The 23,438-nt window shown below is 38.9% G+C and overlaps 1 long non-coding RNA gene across 1 annotated transcript; it reads right to left on the bottom strand.

Moving 5' to 3' along the window:
- Positions 1–657: 657 nt before the first annotated feature.
- Positions 658–15,610, bottom strand: LOC124277232. The gene is made up of 3 exons (XR_006898780.1): positions 15,388–15,610; positions 15,213–15,216; positions 658–667 (listed from the first exon to the last, which is right to left on the bottom strand). It is a non-coding gene; the product is annotated as an uncharacterized LOC124277232 (long non-coding RNA).
- Between the last annotated feature and the right edge of the window lie 7,828 nt (positions 15,611–23,438).

The following is a 23,438-nucleotide window of genomic DNA, read 5'->3' as shown; positions in this document are numbered from 1 at the left end:
TGGTTCAGGAACTGGGCATACCCATTTTCAGAGATGATGTACTATACCCATGGTTTTGACAACACAGGGCTCTAGAATTACTTCACAAAGTCCCTACGACTAAACCACGTTTGCTCAAATATCCTGATAAACGTACCGTCGTTGGTTTAGAAGTAGATTGAACAAAGGTAAAGGGGCATATGAATTTATGATGATGATTAGATGACGTTTATTTCCGTCATACAATTATACAGTGCGTAGATCCCGTTCCCGACAAATAACGAAACCTAAATAGTTTACGTCTTTCTAATGTCCATGTTTATATGCTGCATACTATAACTGCAAAGACCCTGGTCTGTACAATAATATCAGCGAGATTCAGTCAAAACACCTCAATCTCTTCAATCCAGTAGTGTCAACTTCCATTTTATGACATAAGAGACACACCAGTGAATGATTTTAATCAAACCTTTACAGTTTTATAACAAACAGCAGATTCCGTAAAAGATGCAATGACAATATTTGCTCCATTTAATGGCATTTCATAATACCAAGCAGCTTCGGCCACCGATCAACATTTCATTTGCCCTCGACCCAGGTATCGATTCCTCGGCAACTCCCCACAACTATTACAAATTTCACAAATATTTTATTACTTTTTCAACCTTTGCAATTTCCAGTATTTTTGCTTTGTAATATACGGGAATCACCAGTCATTATCAGGCTCAGTAATGTCCAAAGAGAGCCATGGACAAAGATCATTAGAAACATATCATGTCCATCCAGAAATGAAGACTGTCAGGGCCGTTATTCTTTGTTGCGTCAGGCGGTCGTGGCTTAAGTTCTCATAGAGTTTGTTAGAAGCAAACACCTACAAGACTATAATCCTATAGGATGCAATTACGGGAGTGAGTGATTGAGTTTAGATTCCAGCAATATCACGACGGGGACACCAGAAATGGACGTCACACATTGTACCCATGTGCGGAATCGAACCCGGGTCTTCAGCGTTTAACCACTAGGCTACCCCACCGCCCTGCAATTACGGGAAAAATACATTCCAAAAATTGAAGATTTTCAGGAACGTCATTCTATGAATGTCAGCATGTGTGTCAGCAATCCAGGGGTTCTGGGATATGAGATAGTGTCATACACGCGAAACGTGTCTCATACCAAAGCGGGGATAGATGAAAAGACAAGAATGGACAACATACAGAGTTTGAGACATATATTTCGACAGACGTAATACAACCATATGAAGGCAGTGTTAAAGATTTAATATCAACAATATCAAAGATTATTCTACTGAATTATTATTATTCGTCAATAATGATCAGCAAATTCATGTTCAGTGAAACTGTCTAAATACTCCGAATAATGTTTGTTGCTTGTGTAAAGGGCGGTTGTTGCTTCAGTCGGTATTACAGTGTCTTTGTACCCCTGATATGTTTGATTTCCACTACCGAGTGGAACCCAGCGTGAACTTTTAGAGAAATATGGAGACTCCCCAAAACTGCAGCCTTCTGCATTACCCAGAGTGTCAGAATGAAGTGTGCTCCGGTGGCACTCTTGGCCTGCGGTATGAGATCAAGAGGTACCAAACCACGGCACCGAGGACAAAGGGTACTTGGTATTTGGGACGTAAGTGTGACACAGGGGGTCAGCATATCTGCCATGTTTTTTCTGAGTCTCGTAAATCACATTAGTGTCAACAAGAACAGAAAAGGCAGTGATTTTAGTCACATCGGCAGTATTTCAGCCATATCGTGACTATTTCCCCAAACGACAAGGTCATGTCTGTTGGCCTAGATTTCAAGTAATTTTAGAATTATCATTTTACCTATATAATGATCGAGTGACACCACCATGTAGCTTACGATATTGTGTTGCAAGCGCTGGCCATCGACTGACACGCCTTTTGGGACAGTCTCGTTACGATCAGTACATAATCTACAGAAAGCCTTCTTTTTCATTTTTCAGGCCAGCCGATATTATGCAAACAAAGGACTCTAGAGGGCTGCTCTTCCTCATAAGCTCGATGCATTGGTCGTTCAGAGAACCATCCCTTGAAAACCGGGCTTCTGCCGACTGGTATGGAATTCCGCTTGGCTGACACACTTTTCCGTTCAGTCCAGCGATACGGAACCAAAATCAACGTTGATACTGCAATTTTGTCGTACATCATTGGTTCGTTTAAGAAAATTCTTGCGTGTGTTTTTTTTATTATGAGTTTTGACACGTTTTAGAAGAGAATCGTCAGACAAACACATGTTTGCAAAAGTGGACGATAAAAATAAGAGCCTACACGTTTACAAGAAGAGCCTACACGTTTACATGAAGAGCCTACACGTTTACATGAAGAGCCTACACGTTTACATGAAGAGCCCACACGTTTACATGAAGAGCCCACACGTTTACATGAAGAGCCTACACGTTTCTGAAAACACAATATATTTAAAATAGCTTGCATTGGGTGTGCATTTCTTCGTTTTGCTCATTGAGATGGGCCGTAGCGAGCAGATTCCTGAACGCTCACGAAACTTTTGTCCAGTTTATCGCAAAACACAAATTGCAGAATTTAAGTTATGACATCATAAGACACAATGCTTCTGTATTAATTTATTCATGCTATGAGATTCACACGTTTCCCAGGAATGCGGAAGTACTCCGTCAGTGTTTACATTATATATAAAACATATGCCAACAAAATGTGTGGTTCATACACTTATGGCACTTGTCGAATGGAAAAGTGTACATCGTGTAAACATCACTTTAAAATCATTGCCAATCTTGGAGGAGGCATTTCAAATGCCCTTTGGAGTATTTTTACCCGCAGCTGTTTATCAACAATACACTTTCACGTGTTTGAAGTTGATCGGTTCTCCAAAACTTAATCCAAGAAACCCCACAGCTCTGGAGAAAGCAGATGAGTGCTTCTTGAGACGTGCCTTCCATTATCGGAGCTAAGTCTCAACTCGTCACAAGTCCATCCCGATATATCATCGAACATTTCAAATACATCATTACGTTTTCACCCGATGATGTTTTTCGTTAAACAAATGAAGATTGATATCCAGACTTAGACTGGGATTCCGTCTTAACTAGGAGTGTTTATTCAACACGAGTGGATTGGTCATAATGGACAGCCCTCACCCCAGACATCTCGTCTCCGGTGGGTCCCAGGGGGGCCTGTATATAACAAGACCTTCATGTAATCGATGGGGCCCAACGGTCAATCCATGTACATCCACGTCCTGTAGGAATCTCCTGACACACAGATCAAATTGATTAAAAAAACATAAAAGACTCTGATCATTCCTTATACATAAATGTGCTTTTAATTCGATCGCTTTTACCAACACGTAGAAGCCAATTGTGCCATATTTCTCTTTAAGAAACACTAACAATATAAGTTCAAAAATGATTAAAGGGGTTAGACGGCCAAAGAACGCTGGTGTTAAAATGTAAAAAGTGTGTATAATAGGTTTTCCTCTTAACGCATGTCTGATTTTCGTTTTTGTAACAGAAAAGTAAATTTCATTAGTTTTCTTTCCGGACTTTCTGATGTACGAATTTAAAAAAACGCATTTGGTAACAGTAATTGAAAAAATTCCCATTGAGAGTGTAGCAAGAGTATTGCGTTACTGGTACTGAATTGCTGGGGAAACGAAAACACGCAGATACATCGCAGTATTTGTAAAGCTCATTGACGCGAGGCACAGACAAACACAGCCGATCTGACATTGATTGGCTTATTTAATGGCTGATCTGGCGGGAAAGTGTAGCAACAGGGTTCCCGCGAGACTGCGCAGTGGATGGTGGAGTAAACACTGGACAAGCGGTTGTGGCGGCCCGTCAAATCAACATCCTCATCAACTGCAGCGGCAGCGATAGAGGATATTGTTGTTTTGCATGTAGCCTGTTGGGTTCATTTTGCAAGGTTCATACTTACCAATAGAGAGATGATCAGTATATTTCATGGTTGTCTAAAGTAACAAGATCGTCTCTGTCGTGTTGCGCGTGTCTTCGCCGATACTTGTTGATACATGAATGAAAGGTTTGGATAGCCAAAGAACCTGGAAAAGTGATTTGTTGAACATAGGCATTTTTTTTTCATTTAGATACATTCTGATGGTTGAGCAAATTCTCACACACTCACTCACTCACTCATTCCGTGCGCAGAATGCAAATAGACGCAATGCAATAGACATGAAACTATATATGTATATTTCCCATCATGAGTAGTCGTGTGTAAGTGAGTGATTGTGGTTTTGTTCCACCCTAAATGGTCATCACACATTTCTTCCATGCACTGAGTGGGACCAAGGTTTTAGGAATGCCAGGTTGATAAAGTTCTGTTTTATAAACGCTTTCTTTGATCAACACCTTTCCAGTATTGTTCTTGACAGTTACAAGCTGGTCTTTAAATGATGCCCGTTATCCCCTGACTCAGATCTAAGATAGCTGTGGATTCAGTCAATGGTGTAATGCCTCTCCTTGGAAGGATAATTAGGGATTCCTTTGAATTGGCCACTTTGTGATCTTAATCACAATGCAATGCCCGTTTACTTCCTGCTAAATCATAACACTTCCTCCTTCTGTGGCCAAGAACACGGACTCATGACGCCAGATTTTCTGTGCTACAATCGTATTGTTTTTAACGTTTAAGAGCTAAGGATTTTTAAAATTTTCTTTTGCCTATTAATTTATTTTTTCAAAGATGCTTTGACACTTTGAATTAATTCTATGAAAATGATTGGACATGTTTTTTTAGCCATTGTTTTCTTTCTGTAGCATAATTTGCTGCATAGATATGTATAAAAAGTATTCGAAAAGTTTGAAAGTATGAAACTTCAAAGACAGACAGACAGAGTTTATTTCCAGTAAAAGGACGTAGGCCCAAAATACATTCAAAAGGAAATTCCAGTGTAGTCAGGGGCACAATGATCATTCAAGTTTATTTGTAATAATCCTTTTAACTTAGTATGGAACTTCAAAGATCAATACATGTTTGCTAAACAATGTGCTCATCAAATCAGGATGGATGATGACCTGATTGGTTCTAAGAAGTGAAACCTGTTTTCTGAAATATCTGAAATCCGTCAGTTGAGACATTATAGTAACATCTCTTGATTTGGTATTACTCGCCAAAATGTATGCATTGACAAGAAAAACAAGTAATTATCATTCATAGCATAACATTTCATTTTTTGATTGTTTTTTTTGACATGCGTAACAACTGCTGGTGGGTTTTCGTATTTATTTCATTAAGTACTGGAGATACATACACAAACCTGTTTTTGCACTTGACAGGGCTGCAAACACAAGCTCACTGCATTGTCGGTGGGGTAGCCTAATCGTTATAGTGAATGACTTAATATTTAACGTCATATCGGCAATGTTTCAGCCATATCGTGACGAGAACAATTTTGACGTTGATTAAGAATATGTGAAATATTATAAAACCTGTCATCAAAGACAGTAAAGCATCTAAACAATCACAGTTTGAATTTAAAACTAGCAGGTGAAGTTAAAATTAATGACACAATTTGGACAATACATAATATAATTAGGCTATAGATCGCCAACAACTGAAGGTAGATCACCATGCTAGAGACCATGGGGACTTATAGTATGACCAGAAATTATTGAGAATTTTAGGAATATGTTTATTTGGATTTCTAGTATAAACAACCTTGACCAGCTATCAAGTGCTTGGTTTCATTCACGAGAGACAACTCCGTTAATCCTTTTTCATTTGTTTGTGAAGAGTTATCCCCCTTTGTTTACTTGCTAGCAGACATTCTTAGTGATCCTCAGTATTAGATTTTAGAATATTATAACAAGGACATCAGATCAGCTAAAGTGATTTCAAGTAGAACAGGCATCCCTATGGTCACTGTTTATCGTGTTTCGAAAAATATTGCAAATGGATATGGCATTGAGCACCAGGGAGGCGCAGGTAGGCCCAGAAAATTGACAGTCGGTGACAGGAGGCGGCTTGGTATTCTTGTTTCTAAAAACAAACGAAGGAGTTTAGAAAACCTAAGGCTGGATATGATTGATAGAGGAACTGTGGCTGTTTGTAAGGAGACAATTAGAACTGAGCTGCATGCAATGGGTTGGCAGAAAAGTCGAAGAATTCCATCACCGATCATGAAACCTGAACAAAAGGAGCGAAGGTTGAACTGGTGCTTACAGCATAGAAATTTTAACTGGGACAATGTGATTTTCTCAGATGAAAGTTCTGTGTGGCTGTTTCCTAATACACTGACATTCTGGACCAAACAAACTGAAAAACCTTTGTATCAGCGCCCAAAGTACAGTCCGAATTTTAACGTGTGGGGTGGCATATCTGATTTAGGGGCAACGACCTTCTGTGTATTTGACGGGAATATGAACAGTGAGCGGTACACAGATATTCTCGAGGGACATTTACTTCCATCTGCTCACGTGTTTTATGGAAATTTTTGGATTTTCCAGCAGGACAACGACCCAAAACATCGTTCAAAGCATTCACAAGCCTGGTTTCGGACCTAAAATATGACATTATTAGATTGACCAAGCTATAGCCCTGACCTAAATCCAATAGAAAATGTTTGGGGACTTATGAAGGAAAGTGTCAATAAGAAAAATCTGACAAATATTGCTGAAATGAAAGAAGAGGTGGTCCGATATTGGCCATGGACCACGACTTTCTAACTTCTTTGATCAGTAGTATGCCCCGCCGCATTGAAGTCTGCATTGCTGCCCATAGTGACTTGACAAGTTATGTTCTGCTAATATTCACATTTATACGTGATTAATGAGTGAATAAAAATTTTAAAAATTACAATCTTAAATTCTCAATAATTTCTGGTTGTACTGTACAGTGCCTTTGCTACCTGTATGGACAGGTTTATATCATCCCTTCAGCCACTGACAATTTAGCCAATAATTTAAAGGAGCATATATACTAGGATTAAGAATGTGGTGAGATTAAAATACTTTGAAAGACGTGGTCTTACACACCCTCTCAGGGGCACGATACTAATAGTTATAGCGTTACCTCGTCACGTCAAAGGCCAGGGTACGATTCCCCACCTGGGTGCAATGTGTGAAGCCCATTCCAGGTGTCCCCGACGTGGCGTTGCTGGACTACTGCTAAAACCGGCGTACAACTACATTCCCTCCCTAAGTGATAGCGTTGTGATGACGAACGCTTCTGGGCTATAGACAAAGTTTGACCAATGTGTATAAGTAAAGATTACATTTAGTAAACAAAAACAATATGTAAATGGTAAACAATTCTTTGCACAGAGCAGTGTACTTAGGTGTACCAGGACCAGTTTGTTAGCTCCATCTTGTTCTCGAAGATTTCACCGGTGGCTCAGGATACACTCACCTTTTCGCGAACACCTGGTATGATAAACACATGCTCTGATATCGTATCGCATGGTGACAGTCACTGGATTATCTGGTTGAGATTCGAATTGTTTACAAACACCATCACACAGCTGTAATGCTGCTGAAACAAATTCATGCTCATGATAGTCACAACTGTACAACCGACTCTGCTTTTACCAGAGGTTTCTTATGAATGTGGAAAGCGTCTTGTGCCTTCTATTCACCAAAGTCTGTGAAATCACAAACCCTCATACTTTAAGATTCCTCTTACATCAAGCTGATACTCCGTGATATAACTGAAATACTGTTTAACCTTGAATACAACTCTCTCACTAACTTTCCTCTTCTAAGAGATATGTGTTCACAGGGAAATGAATCTTCATCTGTGTCGATGGAAATTTTACTTTATCAAACATCAAACCTTTTGATTTTATCAAAAAGATTTTAAACCGGGAAAAGTGTTCTACTAAACAGTGATGAATCAACATTCACCTTTCAAGGTCAAAAGTTCTCTTTTTCTTAAACCTGGGCTTCTGAAGAATTCAATCTCTTTTTGTTAGCTATGTCAAAGAGTCGGGAGACAAAGTCTCAGTTAAGTCGTCCAATGATTACTTGGATGAAAATCAAACCCACAAAGTGTTGTAATTACGCTATTCTCAAAGTCGATATGCGACTGATTTGAGTTTTAGAGTCCGCCACCAACAAACACGCAGGACAGTTGCCTCAGTAAACATCTCTCAAGGTTTAACTCTCCCGCAGACGCGAGCCGATCTGGTCATTAAATGTTCAAATATGCAGTGAAATGTGAATAACAGACTTAAAACAAATCACGGCCCGACAATTGATTAGCAAGCGCTTTTTTATCCTTTTAAACTTCAGTAATCAAGTTGGATAATGCTTGTCGACCTACTACTGTTGTAGACTGTGTTCACACAAATGTTTCAGATTGAGCGCCAATGGAAGGATCAGACTTGCATAGAAGCACAATCCGTCAATGTAGAGATAATCACTTTAAAGACTTTTGTAAATGGAAAACGTTCCAAAAAGATGTTGTGCTTCATTTAACGTGGTTTGATTAAAGAACAATGAATTAGTTTTCGGGAATGACGTGAGTGTTCAGATGTTTGATAGGCATTTAGAAGTTGGTAGGGTAATACAACACACTTGATATGGATGTGCAACTTCTTTATTATTTACACACGATTATATATAGCCTACATTATTATTATTATTTCTTGGCAAGTATTAGCCCAGAAACGTCGTGTGTAAATAATAAAGAAGTTGCACATACATATCTAGTGTGTTGTATGACGTGAGCGTTGATTATTTCGTTGTTGGAATGGAATGTGTTCCTTTGTTCGTGAGGTTAGTACAAGAGATGGTACCTTCATCAACCAAACAGGCCTGAGGAATGATGATATACTGGTGTTTCTATACCTCGAAACTTGGTTAGTTTGCAGTTGTATTCGAAACACCACAACACTGCCGAGATCAGTGAAGTTATTTAAGCAATCTTGGGTACAGAGGCCTTACAATTTATTTACCTTTCACCAGATTCTGGGTGATGCCGTAGCCTTGTAGATAGAATATTCGCTTGTCATGCTAAAAGCCTTGGTTCGTCTACGTTGCCATATCAGCAACTAAGTATATCCAACGATTTAATTCTCTTCCCTTCGACTACTTAGATTTCATCAACCATGACAAGACGTCAGCTTATAACATGAAATAGGTTTTATATCACAAACTGTCAGTTCTTCTAGGAAACATAAATCCCCCTTCACAGTTTTCCTGTCACACAACTTGTGGAACGTCATCGACCTTTGAGAACCGGCAAAGCAAATACACGTCGTCTGATTATTTCTGTTGAAGGAGACAGATTTGTCATAATCTCCAGATAGCTGTTATCGGCTCTATGTCAACTTACGCGTAGAATGCATCGCACTAAATCCGGTATGTCTTGACCGACTGATTACTCATTATCCCTTCAACGACGAATCAACATTAAATTACAGATAACAAAGTTGTCCCAGGCTATTCAACAGTACCATTCATATTACTATTCAAATTATGCCAATCCTAATCTCTATTCTTGCGTCAACGTATGGTGGATTGAAAAGTGAACCGAAGGCCGCTTGCCCAGCAGAGTACTGAAATGGAGATTTGTAAATTATACTTTTCAGCATAGTTTAAATCATATATAGATTATTATATCAAATGTCAAGGGTCATAATTGCACGTGCTGTTGCACGCGCGTGTGAGACACGGTCAATAGCCCATGCTGACATGTCAGTGCAAGCACTGCGGATGTAATCAGTGCAAGCGCTGCGGATGTGCAAGAGATGGTACAAGGTCAGTAAGGATTTTGTCAACTGCAGCACAACAAACCAGCTTCAGACACCATCTCCACTGTTATCTGTATGTAGATATTTTCGGTATAACACGTAGTTTTATTTGTGATTCAACCACCTTCCATAATCTGAAAGAGAAGTGCCGCGTAATACATGTTAAGGAATCACTGTTATGATGATCCGATGTTTGCCGTCAGATGGCGCTGGGTGCTGGGCGCTGGGTGCAAGAGATGGCACAAGGTCAGTAAGGATGTTGTCAACTGCAGAACAACAAACCAGCTTCAGATATCATCTCCACTGTTGTCTGTATGTAGATATTTTCGGTATAATGCCTAGTTTTATTTGTGATTTAATCACCTTCCATAATCTGAGAGAGAAGTACCGCGTAATACATGTTAAGGAATCACTGTTAAATAGTGATCATCCGATGTTCGCCAAGAATTGAAATTATACTGCTCTACCGGTGGTACCCGTCACACACACATGCAAAGGCAAGTCAATTGTCCGGAATACAGCTCACCCCTTTATCGCAGGGATGCACCATAACACACCAGCTTGACCTGGGGTGCAGCACAGCACACGGTGTTTTCAAGATGCAAAACAGAGGATGTTACAAGAAGACGAGGTGGAATTGGCTGCGACGCCCTGTTCCAGCTTGTCCTGGATAAAGTGCATCATTCGAGTTTGTCCTTGGGTGCAGCACAGCACCAGGTGTTTTCAAGATGTAAAAGGGAGGGTGTTAAACGATGTTCAGGTGGAAGTGTATGATGCATCAAGCCTTCGGATGCCAGAAATTATCTCCGTGTGTTGTACCCACCTGGGGATCAAACCCGGACCTTCGTCGTGACAGCCGAACGCTTTAGCCTATCAACCACCTCACTGTCTCCAAACCCCAATCAGGGTGATCGTGATTCAGAAGATCCAAAGCATTGGCATTAGTATTCCAGTTGTAATCAATCTATATTTCCTCATTGCCTGTTAGGTGTCTATTATTAATTTGTTAGTTCACGGTTTTAATTAATTACTTGTTTAGTTCCAGTGATTACAATGACATGGTCCCCGTGTGCTCTCTCTTGGATCTCATTGGAGAAACCTTTCAATAATGGCTAGAGACAGTGTCAGGTTCAATTACCAGCCATAGAGAACGACAGGTTTCAGTTCTTTCAGATCAGTGGAAAATTGCATAGGAGCACGCATGGATGAGCTGTTTCACAATGGCAGGTGCATAATTCATTAAGATCACACTTGTGAAAACCCTATGATGTAGTCCCATGTTTCTCAGAACACGCAAGGGGCTGGGGAAGGGGTGGAGTTGAATGGAGGATCGGAGTCATATTATGAGACTGACGAGGCTCTAGTTTGGTAAAGAGCGCAAAAGCATTGACGACTCGTACAACCCATTCTTTCTCTCTCTCCCTCCCTCTCTCTCTCTCTCTCTCTCTCTCTCTCTCTCTCTCTCTCTATCTCTCACGCACACACACAACACTGCAGAACCTACCTGCAGATCCTACCTCTCCCTAGTCCTTCCAACGCCAACAAAAATTGACAGATAATTTACTGAAGGCCACAAGGACCTGCAAATATTTGAAACTGCCAGCCCGATACATTAACAACCGGCGCTGGGACTCCGGGCCGGCGGTTTTTTCAACGCAGCTGCTTCCAACGCCGATCTCTCTCTCATTCATACAGTGGCTCATTGTGAGGATCAATCGTCCATTGCGCCGCTCTGTGCAGAGTTGCCCTCAGGCTTGGGTTCGAATCCCAGATTTGCCCAGGATGTTAAGAAATGGTTTGTCGGTTCTCGTGGCACCAAAATGATAAACATTTAAGTCAAGCATTTCTTCTGGGATTGTTCACACAATAAACTGGCAAGCGATGATACAGAGTCCAACATCGTGTTGAAACGCACGCGCCGATTAAGACAAATTAAGAAATGTAATTTCGAATTTCACCCTCGTGTAAAATCGAACCCTGGTTTAACCACGTATCGTACCCTTTGGAAAATTGAGGCCAATAGTTGTGTTTTGTTACGCACATGTCACACCAAACATGTATCAGGAAAATGCATCCGAAATAGAAGTGACAATCCAAACGGCAAAATGCACACTTCAATCCTCTAAATGTTCTGCTTTCCACACAGAACTCATGCTCTGCATTAAATTCTCTCACAAAAAGATTCTCATTAAGCCGTGCAACCGTATAACCAGCGGAAGGGTCCGAGCTCTTATGTAAGCATATGAATGCAAAATAACTACTCACGCAAAGCCTGGTGAATGTAGGCTTTTTTTTACAATAGAGTTTTCATGTTCAAAACGCTTAATTATATATTCAGCCCATGCTGTTTCACATTTTAAAGACACTCTGATTTCTACATGATCCACTTCGTGTTATTTTGCTGCAATAGTTGTGTAGTCAGCGTGAAGGCATGCTCATGTACTTCTAATGCATTTCCGTCGATATATCACAGCAAAACTGAAGAAATTTCTCTCGTTTTCTTATGAGTACAACACTAGAGAAACGTCGTCGTGTTCTGGGCAATAGTCACACAGTTCAGTCTTGGAAAATGAGAATACTTCAGGACTGAACAGGAAGACCTTTAACGGGGGCATAGTGAACAGATAGACAATCAGGTGATCTTTAGTAACACTGGCGCGGTAGAGTGGTTGGATGGGTGTCCGCGTACAGCACTCATCAAGGTATACAGTGTTCTTGCCAGGCCTTGCACTGAAACACATCATATAGACAGATCTGGTATTCACAAGTAGGAGTTGGAGGATTACTTCTGTTAGGCAACTAATGCGATAAAATAGATGTGAATGAGAGCGCTCAAGAGTAGAGTTCAGTCTGTAATAGCAGCTCACCGATATGGGACGATGTCATACACTCGAAACGTGTCTCATACCACAGCGTACAAATGATAGATCGAAAGACCTTGATGAACAATCATAAAGTGTTCAAGAATTATTTTGACAGAAGTTATAAAACAATATATTGAACATCCGTCTTACTTCATTCCAGAATGTAAGCATAACAACAAACGCCACAATAGAGAATGGCACTGCGATACGGTAAGCTGGTAAACCTTAAATAAGAACACTGGCCTTTACCTTAAATAAGAGCAGTGACGCATATATCGTTAAGAAAGGTTCATATGAATGACAACATAGGCTCGGAAAATTGAAATTAAAAAAAAAGACTGACGTAGAGGTTTCCAGCTGGTTCAATAATTCAGCATGAGCTTCGAACCGACATATCTTTTGCAAATAAACAAAGAACAAAATAAGGTACAATAAGTTGTGATTTTTATATGTAACTGAAAATTCGAAGAACTGTTGTTAAATTGGATTGTGTCCTTTTATCACTCGTTCTTGCAACAGTTTGAAAAAAAAGTAATCCGTGGCCGGAAAAAAACAGTTGATTATTTTTCGAGGAATAAGATATCTATCAGCAACAGCTGTGTAATATGCAGAAGAAATTTATTTTCAAAGTCTAAAATCAAATTGCATGAAATGAATAGAACTGTTTAGACTTGTTATTTGATTGCTGACTAACGTTTATGCAGTTGATTTCTTGGATATATATTATCAGTAATTTATGATATTTTCAATATTGAGAAAACACACACAAGACAAAAGGGTACAGTTTCTTTTGTACAGCGGGTTACAGCGACTGATTTAGGACAGTCATTGTACAAATAATTCCTAAGACAACAAACTGGGTTGCCCAGACCACAGGGGTTTGAATCACTGTTTGGACAATAATTTAAAAAAATAATAATCTACACTTTTTAACCGTATATGTTGTTATATGTTATGATTAACCTTTGTTTCAAATTTGAACGAGATCGGTGAAGAAATGAATTTTTAAGAAAATTCTACCGCTACACTCATTACATGTACTAAGTGGGCACATGTAGGCGTGGATCCATTCACTGACTATCTCATCTTTAGATTTCCAATCAAGCAAGTCTAGATTTCCCAATCCGACTGGGACTCCTTTTCAATTTAAATGGATTTATTTGTTACTATCACATTTATATATATATATATATTCAGACACTAAGTGTTAATCTAGATGTTAAATTGAAATTGGAGAAATATGCCTTCTTTACTGAAGGAAACGGAAATGTACAAAATAAAAGTGAATCCGTAATTTTCAAATTGACATTTCCAGATCGCTCATAAGATCCCTTATCCTTTCTCGTCTTTTACCGAACTAATGAAATGGCGGACATCAAATAACACCACAAATCATTTCATGTCATTTCATGTTTTGGAGTAAAAGATACACAGAATCTCTCAAAATATTCTTCAAAATATTATTGCCTTAATATTTGAAATACCACCAAGTGTTGCTCCTACTTGACCTTGACCTTGAAAGGAAGACAGAGTGTTTGGACAACTCCAGCATGCATCATGAGATACCGAACCGAACTGACAGTTGGTGTTTCCGCGAAGGTCATTAATCTGCCCCCATGTAAGGACTGATTGTTTGAAGTTTGATGTCATCCAGGTTTGACGACGTTAAATCACTTGATATCAGGTGAGTGATTAAAAGGTTCAAATTCGAGCACAGAGAAGAAAACAAAAACGTTGGAATTGAAAATAAACGGCACAAAGCGGATTGGGCTTATGACGTCACGCAATCTCTGACTTTAAAGAACGCCTTTATCAGATCCTCTGAAGAAAATCACATTGATGAATGACTTTGAAAGCACAGGACGTTTGTGAAAATGGTTAGGAAGGGAAGGCATTAAATAAATGAGCTGTACTGTTCCCCAGTTGCCAGACCCTGGAGACTTAGAGTCTGCTAGAAGACACAATCCTGTTGAGGCCATTGAGCAAGCTTTATGAAGTTTGCATGGCTCTTTAACCTGGGAGTAAGCTTCTTATCTTACACAATTCTCAGTTTAAAGGGCAGTAATGTCACAAGTGACTTTGAGCTGACTTTCGCTTCCCGTGTCGACCTGTCTCAGTGCACATCGATACTGTTCCGTGACACAAGACGCAGGGGTTACTTTAGTATTGCTTCGGTTAATCGGATTCTTTGTCACTTTGTCAAATTGTTTTATGAGCCACAGACAGGTTTCTCATGCAATATTTTCCCCATTTTGAACGGTAGACTTTAGACTTTAGACTTAAATCCGCATAAAGAGATGTATCGATGGATTCAACAAATGTGCAAGAGTTGTTTGACTAGAGTTTCAGTATTCAATGCCCCAGGAAAGTTTCTAGATGTTCTGTGGTTGACATGATCCGGACATTTTCGAATTTGACACAAGACCCACAAAATATGTTTGATGCAATTTGATATTTTTGCATGTACCTTGTGTTTCCGTACTTTTCAGGTAAATATTGTCAAGCCTTTGCATGTGTTATTGACATGTGCCAGCGATAACAGCAGGATACGCACATCGTTTTACGGACTCCTGATATTATCACCGCTTGGTAGTGATTCATAAACACATATTCATGATTAAATCAGAAACGTGTATTCGACCCTCCTTTTTTGCAGAAATTTCATGTTTTTAGTTCTTTTTATTTACTTTTTTTATTATTATTATTATTATTATTATTTTTTATTACTGTATTTTTTATTATTTGTTTTCATATACTTATTTATTAACTAAAAACAACAACATGTTACCATGGTTACCTTGCAATTGTCACTGAACATAGCAGGCTTAGTACATGGTCAATCACTTTGTCAACTGTTAGGAATGAAGACACAAATTAAGACTGTCCAGTGTAATGCTAATCCAGGCCATATTGTTGTATTTGCAGATGGAACCATTTATTTGAGCATTAGTTTCTTTTAAAAGTTGTGTTTAATACAGTTGTAAGGAATCTCAGTTTCTGTGGGTTTTAATGCGATTGTTATAAAGTTCTAAGGTTACATAATGCTGATTTGGAGTAAACTATGTGAATACAGGTTGTCATGTACTGAATTTTATACTTTAAGCACCATGTTATTTCACATAGGTAGTTAAATCGTGTCCATTGAATGCCAGACGAGCGTACCATGTGTTAGTAATGATGTGTTGCTTGGTAGATGTTTGTGTTGCAGGATGATCTTGCTATAAGACTATATACCACATTGTGTACAAAGGGCAGAGGCTCCTATCACATTCAACAGGACACAGGAAGATTGCCTAAACAAAGCCTCTTCAGTAATGGTGACACTTTGTAAATATGATAGCTGGTAAATATTACCAGTTTTACAGGACATTTGACTATCCTTGAAGGACCATTACCAATGCCATCTTTGCACAGTGTGTGTTCATTGAGGTGATCATGGGTATCTCAAATCCACCACAGCTTGTGTACCAAGATATCTCATACTGTTGTACAGTTTTTAAGTTCATGTACTCAACAGCAAATAAAGCACCAAAAAACTTCATTAGCCTATGGACGGATTTTGTCGCTGTTACTTTCCAATTACCAAATATTTATATATCAAGGTTATGTTCCAATAATGGTGATTGATATATTGACTGTACCTGTATACCCATACTAAATAATACTGGCTTTGTTTATTATAGCATAAACCAAGGGCTATCGCCTCCTATCATTTTTTATTTCTTTATTTTTCTTTTAAAATACATCCAATCCCAAATTTACAAAATACTTTGTGTTATTCAAATAATGATTTAAATATCTACCTATGTCGTATGGTCGTATTGAATGAACTTTTCAGTTTTGTATTCAACTCACCATTATTTTAGGGTCTGCGGAATCCGTAAAACAAATAATTACAAAAGATATTTTCATCCGGAAATACTACATTATTATGAAGCCACAAAATATATTGCCTTTGCAAATGCGAGGCAAACACAATTTTATACTTTTGGGTCTTCCTTCCATACACTCTTTACGAATATCATAATCCATGATGTATCTATATAAACAATCGTATATATATATAAGTGTGTGTGTGTGTGTGTGTGTGTGTATATATATATATATATATATATATATATATATATAAGTGTATATATATATATGTATGTGTAAGTATGTATGTATGCGTATGTATGTGTACATGAGGTATATATATATATGAGTTACGTGCATGTATATGGAAATGTATACAAATTAATACAAGCAATGTACAGCGTCTCCTATTATATATCAGCTAAGTAATGAATATGACTCATGATTATTGCAACTGTGTAAAATTCTTATTATACATATTACATTGTCTATATAACTGAAAAGTGATGTATAACATGTTTCTTCTACAGCAGGACTCCAATACTGTAAAATGTGACATGTATCTTTCTCTTGAAAGTGGTGTGAAAGTGGTGTGTAACACACATGCAAAAGCTGCATATTATAACCTGTGAAAATTACATTTCATCTTCAAATACGATGTACAACATACTGATGGGAAATAAATATACATTAAAAAAATATTAATAATAATTACAAAAGACTCTCTCAGTGTCAACTAGATTCAACGCCGTTCCTGTCACATATCCAGGTAATTATGAAATATTCTCACTCTCCGCTTTCTTAGGCGCAGAAACGCCAACAGCTGCGTTAGTAATCCTCTTTACAATCTGAAATCAGTTGATCACTCCCGAGAAAGCTGATGTCTTTAACGCATCACACATGCTCTTTAACACATCACCCGGGTCTCTTGACGCAGCTAAACCTACTGAAGGACACGAAGGACACTGTTGTTCATAAGGGTACATGCGGTGAGTACTTTGATCACATCTCAGGGTTGAAGCTGTCATCGTTATCATCAATATTTCAGCTTCATCTGCAGCTTCACAAATACTGCAGGCTTTTCAAATTAGACACTTGTGGGGAATTATGTGCAAATAAATAAGAACGTCCATCAATCAGATATGTGTATCTAATATATATTGGACATGGCTTTGAACCAGTTCCAAAATTAATAAAAATAGCACGTTTTCACGTTTCATGAATTAACACATTGACCACGAGGCAGCCTCCGCTGTCGAGGTATTCGGGTATTGCCGGTGATGTCAAGATGACGATATGCATGACTAGGTTTAACTTTACAAGCGTGAGGAATGAGGATAATTCAAATATTTTCTCTTCCAGGTTTATATGGGGTACGGCTAAGAAAAAATCGTTTGTAGATAATTTACATTCTGATACTGTACAGGGAATATTCGAAAACTCTCTCGTTGTTGCATTTAGAAATACTAATGACAGTATAGATTACATGTGTAAAGGATTATGTGCGGCAGCAGATGAACTGGTAGTAAACGTAAAACTAGTAAACCTTGGTGTTAGGCTGAATGTGAATTTAAAAAGAAAGATAGCTACAGGACTTTGAATAAATTCAGAAAAGATAAGGAACCCGTTTCCCTCCACGAATGCGTGGATGCTAGAAATGAGTATAATGCGATTTGTCAAGTTAAAAAAGGACAATATAATGAACACAAACTTCGCTTATTAGACGAATCATTTGAAAATCCTAAACGTTTTTGAGAAGTAATAAAAAGTTTAAAATCCAATTTTAGAGAAAATACTATTCCAAGTCATGAGTGGTACGATCATTTCAAAATATTATTTAATGTTTCAGGCCCTGAGAAAGAAGATAATGGTAACGTGTTCAGGCCTTTCTTTGATTTTATTATGAACAATGATGTTGAAGATGAAATTACAACTGATGTTCTAGATGCACCAATTTCAGAGTTTGAAATAAGAGAAAGTATACGACATCTGAAGAAAGACAAATCTGCAGGAATAGACAATACTACAGCAGAGTTTACAAGAACGCGGAAGATGTGCTTACACTTTACCTGCTAGTAATATTCAACTTTAAAATTTATGCTCGAAAATGCTACCTGCCCAGAAGCAAGGGATACCGGTATTTTCATTCCACTGTTTAAGGGTTGGGATCCAAAATTTGCAAATAATTACCGCCGTATCACATTAATTAGTATTTTTAGTAATGTTTCCTTGTTTATCATTAATAAAAGACTTGTTTTCTGGGCTGATTGGAAAGATAAAATTCATGAATCACATGCGGGCTTTAGAGAGGGTTACTCACTGCACCACTGATAATATGGTCATTCTCCAAAGCCTTGTAAGCCGCCATAAAGCTGGAATATTGCTGAGTGCGGCGTAAAACTAAACTCACTCACTCCCAAAGCTCTGTACGTAAAGGTGGTAGATTTTATGTTTTATTTGTAGATTTTGCCAATGCATTCGACTCAGTTGATAGGAACAAATTATGGAAGTACTCACCCAGCACGGATAAAGAGGGTTCGACTAGGTGAGATGATGAAGGTAATGTCAAGATGAGGATATGCATGACCATGTCAGATGATACAAACTAACAAGTGCCGCAAATTGATCTCAGATGGCACCAGTGGACGACAGGTGATACTAGACTACATGGCGTTGTGCATCGATGGAAATCATATTTCACTTCACTGTGTGGCAATCAACACATTTGTAGAAGGTGCAATCATTAGAACCACTGCAGCATCGGACCAAGCAAAACTTATAGCGTGATTACAAAAATACAATTACTCCAGATTTGTGATTTGGGCAATCATTGGATTACTCCACGCACGCTACTCTTCTGAACATCATCTGTGCATCCGGCTTCATCGACACTAACTGAGTCACTCAAAATAGAATTCAATATCGGGCGACACTCGAACTTCCTTTGAAGGCCTTTGAAACAAAGGCTATGTAATAGCTCAAATTGGCACGTTACTCTTCCGCGGGTTACAAATCATTGTATATGAAGGGTCGTAATTGGAGACGACGTGTGAAATATGGTAGCATTTGTTTTGGTGTTGTCATCTAATCCGTCACTCACATTCCTTCGAAGGCGGGATTTGAAAAACAAACCGCTGTCAGCCACGTCTGCAACTGAGGTTGAACAAGTAACCCAGATATAAGACGATGTGTAAAATTGGTTTCCCTCTGATTTAACGCACGGATCCGCCTACAGAAGAGTGATAAGAGTCTACACAATGTCTTTTTCACAGACGAAGCAGATCATAAATCAGTAGACGACCAGTACAGAAAGCCCTGCTTCTTACAATGCATGCCTTCACGGACAAAGAGGCTGTTACTAAAGCACAAATTGCTGCAGGACGAATGGTCCTCACTCACAAGGCAAGACGCTTTATTCTGTCTTGCTCAACATTAAAGCCTCATGCTCATCTGCATATCTGAGAGGAGAAAAACAAAGTCAAAAGTTGAAATATTTTGAATTCCAAACCGTTGTCCCATTGTTATGTAATAAAATAACAACTCTGTGATTATGGTGGAGTAGAACCTGTATATACCCCAGCAATTCATTGGGTTCAACAGCTTTAATGGCAGATACTTCAAACGGCTTCAATGGCTAGGGCTATTTGAAACACCTCAATAGCTCCACGCCTCACATTCTATGGCTACTTCAACAACTTCAGTGTCTCAAAGGCTATGGCTACTATAACACCTTCAATGATTATGGATATTCCAACGACTTCAGTAGCTGCGGATAGTCCCACAACTAACACATTAACCGCTACAACGGCTTATTTGTTCAGCACACAGAGTTAAGCAATATGTCTGTTGACCGTGCAGTATGTTGAATGTGTTGACAAGATTTATGTAGGCTGCAAGGAATTTCCTAAAAACGTTTCAAAGCAATGTCCATTTTAGTGCAAACCCCTGAGGATAAATAACATCTACCTCTATGAGCCATTGAACGTTTGGTTTGGTTTGGTTTGGATGTTGTCAAACACCACACACAGCATATTCCAGCACTATACTACAGGCTTCGAATATTGAATGAATGAGTTTAGTTTTACGCCGCACTCAGCAGTATTCCACCTAAATAGCGGCGGTCTCAAAATACTGGAGTCTAAACCAGACAATCCAGTGATCAACAATATGAGCATCGATCTACGCAAGTAGGATACGATGGCATGTGTCAACCAAGTCACCGAGCCTGACCACCCGATCCGTTAGTCGCATCTTACGATGAGCATGCCTTGCTGAAGACCACTTCCAACACGTGTCTTCACGGGTTATCCATTGAAAGAAAATTATCCCTTGGTTACAAATTTAAACGCATAAACTGCCATCATCTGCATCCGTTTAAATACCGTATAGTAACTGAAATATAATGTTCAGAGTTTGATATGGTGATACTTCTATTTATCATATTTGAATACCAGTACGTAACATACAATTCATATTTCTTTTCATATTTCAAAACGGATTTTTAGTTAATGCATTCATTTTCTTTGTACAAAACGGATCTGAAGTTATCAAGGAATGTTTACTAATGTGTCAGCACTATTCCATCATAAGACCCCTGTATCTATTGTCAAACTAACTGAGGCACTGTAAAGCTTCAGATATTTGTCACGTGCAGCTATCCACAGCTGTATTCATGACTTCAAACATTAAAGCTCCTAAAACATGCAAAACCAAGAAAGCATTTTGAGCATTGAGTTGTTTGTTGCTTTCAAACATATTTCATATTGTCTCTATTAATCAGAACCCTTGTCATTTTGGTTATTCTTAACACCAACAACATATAAAGTCTTATAATTAGCAGTAGATACGCTTAAGTAGGTCTAAATCACGTGATGATATTAGTGACTATGGTCCCTCAATGAATTAGCAGGCTCTAGTGGGAACGAGTTGCTGTCGTTCATCAGCACAGACTCTAAATTATGCGCATCGCAGAAACCACAAGAACGCCGCGCATAGTCGCAGTCGTCGAACGTAATTCACAGCTTCCTTGCTCAAGCACAGACTTGGATTAGAAACCTAAATTAGGATCGGGAATCCTTCTTATCGTGCAACAAATAACAACGCCAGGATTATCGGGAAGAAAATCAAATCGATTGATGCTGGTTTGCAGACACCACAGATTTGACAGAATACAATGTGCAGTGACTATCCATCTTTCTCTGCTTCATCAACGGTCTTCAAATCTTAATATAGAACAGTCAATTTGTTCATCGTTTTCCATAACTAGTATACTGTATGTAATCCAGACACACTCATGGCCGGAAGTTGCAGAAGGGGACAGACAAACCAGCCGGAAGTTTACTTTATGTCTGCTGATTTGGAAGGTCGGTTCAATCAAGACTATTCACTCTTATCAACTATCTCCTCACTCTACTACGAAACTGGCAATGTTTCCATTTATTGCTTTTATTTGGGCAGAAATGTAGATTATCACAAGCAAATTATGACTTTCTCAGCCATCTTTGATCTTCAGGACATAGGGCGATGATCATACAACAACCATTTCGCGTCTAATCGTATCAATCAGACGTGAAACCGGATGAGAGCCAAAAGAACCCTGACGCTCCGATCACGCACTTCTTTCAAAAGTCACCGTGCCTTCATGACATGACTAATATCATTTCTCCGTGCGTAGTGCGTACTGAAGTGAACAAAATAGACAAGACCATCTGCCAATTAATTATAGGACAACCTCATTCCTTAACAGTATTTTAATACTTCATTGCCGAAAAAATTCCAGTGAAGGCAAAAAGTGTCTACAACCACAATGGTGTCGTAATTGGGGAGTTGACAAGTTTATAGTCAAGGAGTGCCAAAACACTTTCAATGTAGAATTCAAACGGACAGTCATATGCTCGAATAATCGATAAAGACATCATACACAATTTCCCACTGGCGTTGAAGCTATTCATGTGACTCAAATGTTATCAATTTTGTAAGCCAATTCGTAATCGTTTCAGCAGCATATCTCGTCTACCACTGATATGGTGGGTGTGTCATGTCCTTATATGTTAATGGGGGAATGTAGATTTCCTTTCTCTCAAAGAGTAAGAACAATACAGACAGGCCAGGACTCATTTTGAAGTTCTTCAAATTGGAAAGGTTGTTTTGTTGTTTTACTCAGCAAAATTCCAGCTATATAGCCGTCTTCACTTTGGAAGGGATGTTCACCACTGACTTGCCTTTTCATGTGTTTCTGAAGGGTGCTTGTTGATGATGGGAATCATACATTGAACTCAAGTGTTATTTCGGATTTCTTATGATCATGGACTATCAAAGACATTTGTGTGTCATATGTGTGAAACACATTTCTGATGTCACCGACGTGACATTGCTGGAATACTGTTAAAGCAGAATAACGCCATACCCACTCTCATAATTATGGAAATGCTTTTGTCTATTTAATTGACGTGGTTCAGGAGCTGGGCACACCCGATGTTCAGAGATGGTGTACGGGTACACCATGGCAGTTGACGAGTGTTCGGCTGGTGAAGTCCCTGTAGCCGCAGCTCTACCCGGGTACGATGACATGCATCATCCAGGTCCCCGAGACTGACCACCTGATCCCGTCACTCGCCTTATACGACAAGCAGGGAATACTGTAACCATTCCAGATTTACCTCTTTGGGGAAGGGGTAAGCATGGGTTTGCAAACTAAGTCTATATGAGCTTAAAATAGAAACAAAACAATTTTTACGGGACGTTGAACAAGTCTTGTGTGGGGTTTTGCAAGGAGGCCAAGGTATCTCAGCTGTTTTCACTTCTCTTAGGTTCAAATCCGGCACTTACCACATCTGAATATATTCCGTCTTAGATTAAGGAGCGACAGTTGTATAATGAGTAATAATTCCCATCCAGTACGATAGACGTCAGTCATGCACTTGGTTTAGAAGGAAGTACAGCGTTGGATAACTCAGTGTTAATACCCTATCAGTGTGGAGATAATGTGTTTAACGTCCCAACTATGTGTTAT

This window comes from Haliotis rubra, unplaced genomic scaffold (genome assembly GCF_003918875.1).
Source record: "Haliotis rubra isolate DU_JTF1 unplaced genomic scaffold, ASM391887v1 Scf22, whole genome shotgun sequence".
Classification (NCBI taxonomy): domain Eukaryota; kingdom Metazoa; phylum Mollusca; class Gastropoda; order Lepetellida; family Haliotidae; genus Haliotis; species Haliotis rubra.
The sequence above is the reverse complement of the archived record's forward strand: the minus strand, read 5'-3'. Positions and strand labels throughout refer to the sequence as shown.